At 27.1% G+C, this 4,507-nt stretch overlaps 1 pseudogene; it reads left to right on the top strand.

The window, feature by feature from the left end:
* Window positions 1-3,185, top strand: part of LOC111621122 — a 10,745-nt pseudogene extending 7,560 nt beyond the window's left edge.
* The last annotated feature ends 1,322 nt before the right edge of the window (window positions 3,186-4,507 follow it).

Below are 4,507 nucleotides of genomic sequence, written 5' to 3'. Positions count from 1 at the left end.
AAGAATGTCATCAATTCCTGATGGCCACAACTATAGTTAATGCTGCTGAAAAATTGGTTGAAAATCTAATAGATGCAAATGCTACCAAAGAAAAAAAAATTATGTAATTCCAAATGTCATGAAAATGTTAACTGCTCAAATAAATAAACTAAAAAGCATTTAATTTTTTATATAATTTATACCAAAAATTGTTAATAATACTTTTCGTTAATATCAGTTTAATTAATACAGTTAATAGTACTTTGATAAAATTTACAAAAATAAATATTTCTAAATTAAATAAGAGGGGTTTTGTAATCAAATTTAAAATTCTGTACTAAACGCTGTACGATACGCACACGCAACTCGGCGTACCGATTGTCAGATGATCACTCCTCAACTTATTATTATCACTTTGCCCGACTAGGTGATAGCAGTATTCATAATGACCGGTCAATTTGATAAATTAATCAATATTTATCACACTGCCCGCCCTATTTGGTCATTATTCATAATGTCCAGTCATTATGAATAATGCCCGATTAATCACTTTGTCCATAACATATACACGTTAAAGTGAAATAAATACGAGTTAAACATTGCGGGATATAATTTATTACCTGTCATTTTTGTTTGAGGTAAATTTTACATTATATTGCATTAAAATGATTTTGTCTTACGAACAATTTCAATTTCAGTAAAAATAAAAACTGATGGAAAAGAGTTTTAATAGTTATGAAATTCATAATTGCGCATAATAATAGTAAATAAACGTATTGATCTTAAACGCCAGTAACTTATTGGACTTTGTCAACGTGATAATTCCTAGAAAATAACTGTCTAAACCGGGTTCATATTAAAAAATTGAGTTTCATCTTTTAATTTTTTGTTCTTTCTTGTTTTTTTCTTTCTTTCTCAGGTCGCACGTACTTTTTAACAGCCAGGAATTTCGATCTAAAGGATGTTTTCTTTCTCGATATCGCCAAATACTTTTAATGGCAGGTTCAGAAATTCGTCGAGTCATCTTTGAATTACCCTCTGCATTTGCTTTTCCCGTATCGGTCGAATTCTCTACTTTAATTTCTGCAGGACTATCGTTTCCAACTAATTCTTTCGAACTAATAGCGTTTTCTATCGAAATTGTCTGATTTAAAACTTTTTCTGTTAGGAAATTATTGAAATTTTGATCCGAACATTTTGTGCGCTGTGATTTTAAAGAAATTTCTCGTTATTAGTAATTTTAAATATTGTTTAAAAGTATTAATTTCTTTTCAATAATACTCGAATCAAACATTATTTTTCGAATTTCGATTTGTAAATTTCGAAAAATACAGAAATGAAAACAATTGGAATTTAAATATTAGATGGTGCCACTTATTTTTTTTAAGAAAATTCACAGTTCGTTTACAAAGAAAAATAAAGGCAAATGCACATTCAGATAGAGAAGTGGTAAACTGTATTTATATTTAAATTATTGAATAGATTTGACTCATCAGGAAAGTTGTTAGAATCTTTCAGAAAGAAATCGAAAGAATCGTGTCTATTTGTTTTCCTGCCGTCGTCTTCGGTTCCGTCCGAACAGAAAAGAGGAGAAGAAACGACAATAAATAGCTGAAGATTTCTCGGATGACATTTCTTTATCTATCGAATGGCCATAGAGTTTTGTTTGTGGAATGTGCTAACAAGTATTGGAAGTGCTTTACGTTTTTTTGTTGAATGAAGTTTCTTGACTAAATGTAGACAAACGTAAGTGACTCTTTCATTTTTTTTCACGCATTCTCAAAACCAAAATTTTGAAGAAAAGATTAGAAATGGTTGTTTTTAAAATTTCAAATTCCTCAATCAAAATTGAAATATGAAAATAAAAGGAAAGGATCTTCGTAAAATACAGTATTATATGAATTACTTGTTTTTGAACATAGCAGATAAAACTATTTTAAATATCCTATTAATAATTAATGAATGCATTTCATAAGTATACGAATTCTTGATTGAGAAAATTAACTTAAAAATGTTTCTTTTTCAGATCTTGAACTCAGCTTTAATTTTGTGGCGCCACATTTCCAAGAAAGAATCTAAAATTATTTAATTTGAAATATTTCATTTGTTTTCTAAAATAATGCATGACGTCATTCTCGTATCTGATTTCATTCAAACCTTTATTTTCAGATTCGCGATTAAGCAATAAAGAGAAGAGAAACAAATGAGGAATTGTTTTCAGGAAAAGGATGAGTCGAGGAATGCGTTTAAGTTCTGTTTACAGAAGACTCAATTGAAGGCAGTGATAAGAAATTATACGAGAATATGAAAAAAGGAAGAATATATGTCAAGCAAATGAAGAGAAACAGAAAAGAAATGAAGAAGATATTTTAAATAATTTCCAAATATGTTATTTTTTAAAATGCTCTTCATATAAGTTGTTTTGAGATAAATGTATAAATTACATTAATTTGTGATAGTATGTGTATACTGCTAGGAAATATTTGCAAATACAGGTGTAAGCAGTTTACGTATGATTTATTGTTTCATTTCGGGTGGTCTAGTTAGTTGTAAGGTATCAATTTTCGTTTAAAGAATCTTGCTAGAAAAAAATTCTTTTTCTATCTGCACACACACTCTAACAATACTTTAAAATTAGCGATTAATTTTAGATATTTACATATTCGATTAGCAATGAAGTGAAGAGAGTTTCGGTTTTAATGCTCTTCCGATATTTTACAGGTTTAAACAATCAGAAGTCAAGAAATGGGAAGTATCGATGTGAGAGTTGCGAGAAAGAATTCGTTTCGAAAAATGGGTTAAAATATCATCGAAGGATTCACACTGGAGAGAAACTCTTTGCCTGTGATCATTGCAAACAACGTTTTACACAAAAAGGAACTCTCATTCGACATCTTCGAACCCACACAGGGGAGAAGCCATTCTCTTGCGACCATTGCAACCGAAGTTTTACTGAAAAACATCATCTGATAGGACATCTTCGTCTTCACACCGGAGAGAAACCATTCTCGTGTGATCATTGCTCACAAAAATTTCGTTTTAAACGTTCTTTAAAGTATCATATTATTAAATATCATAATAGTAACGAATATTGACTTGTGGAAATGATTTTATTAACTTTCTTCGAAAAATATGTAATACTCGTATTTTAGATATTGAACATGAAACAAGAAAAGTTTGATTTTCTTGGTTTTGTAACTTTTATTTTGTGCATAAAACAATTGATTTTATGTACCGGAAAAAAGATGGTTTTTAGAATAAATACAAATTTCATTGATTAGAAAGTAATATGGTTATTTTTACTTGTTTAAGTACGTGTAATTTATTTAGGGCGATAACATTCATTTGTATTATTTACGGAGAAATGTTTATTGTTAGAAGTGTATTTAGAAACATGACAAGTGGTCGTGTTTGCACGAAGATCAATTATTGTCACTCGCTTTATTTTCAGATACGAAAGAGATTAGAATAAGTGAATTTTACCGTAAATGTCGTTTTTTTAAAATCATAAACAGTAAAAATTTTTAATAACGAAAACTTTTGAAAAATAGATATATCACACAGACAATCAATTTCTAAACGTTGTATACACGTTAAAGTGAAATAAATACGAGTTAAACATTGCGGGATATAATTTATTACCTGTCATTTTTGTTTGAGGTAAATTTCACGTTATATTGCATTAAAATGATTTTGTCTTACGAACAATTTCAATTTCAGTGAAAATAAAAACTGATGGAAAAGAGTTTAAATAGTTTAGAAATTCATAATTGGGCATAATAATAGTAAATAAACGTACTGATCTTAAACGTCAGTAACTTATTGGACTTTGTCATTTTGATAATTTCTAGAAAATAACTGGGTCTAAACCGGGTTCATATTAAAAAATTGAGTTTCATCTTTTAATTTTTCGTTTTTTTTTTTTTTTTTTTTTTTTTTTTTAATAGTATCCTAGAAAAGATATGATAATAACAAGAAATCCTTTCATTGTCATGAAAACAGATATCAAAGATAATGAATTTCTTTAGAAATAATTATCAAAACTTTATATTTAATAACCACTTAAAAATTAAAAAAGATTTTTCTAAAACTTTTCGATTAAACTTATATAAGAAGTAATAATATATGAATATTTTTTATTCGTTTCTTTTAATAAATACGAAATGAAAAAATAGGGAAAAAATCATAAATTCACTTAATAAGGAATTTCGAACTTATATCTAAATACTCGTAATAATATTATGATGAAAAATTTTAATCTTTACTTTACATATTAAATTAGAAAAGTTTTTAATTAGCAGATTATTCTTCACAATTAAAAAAAATATATAGAATATTTTAAATAAAATTTAAACAGGAAGATTAATGAGATAAAAATAAAAAATTTATATAAACAAAAAAATCCTTAAATCCTAAAATATATTTTAATAAGCTTTCTTTGATAATTTTTTTTATTTCATATCGCTTCCATTATATATACTAGAACCATTTTATATCATTTTCATATTTAACCATTTTTTAATAAACA

This window comes from Centruroides sculpturatus, unplaced genomic scaffold (assembly GCF_000671375.1).
Source record: "Centruroides sculpturatus isolate CEXI.00-Female unplaced genomic scaffold, Cexi_2.0 scaffold171, whole genome shotgun sequence".
Classification (NCBI taxonomy): domain Eukaryota; kingdom Metazoa; phylum Arthropoda; class Arachnida; order Scorpiones; family Buthidae; genus Centruroides; species Centruroides sculpturatus.
Note: the sequence above shows the minus strand (reverse complement) of the source record. Positions and strands in the feature narration are given on the sequence as shown.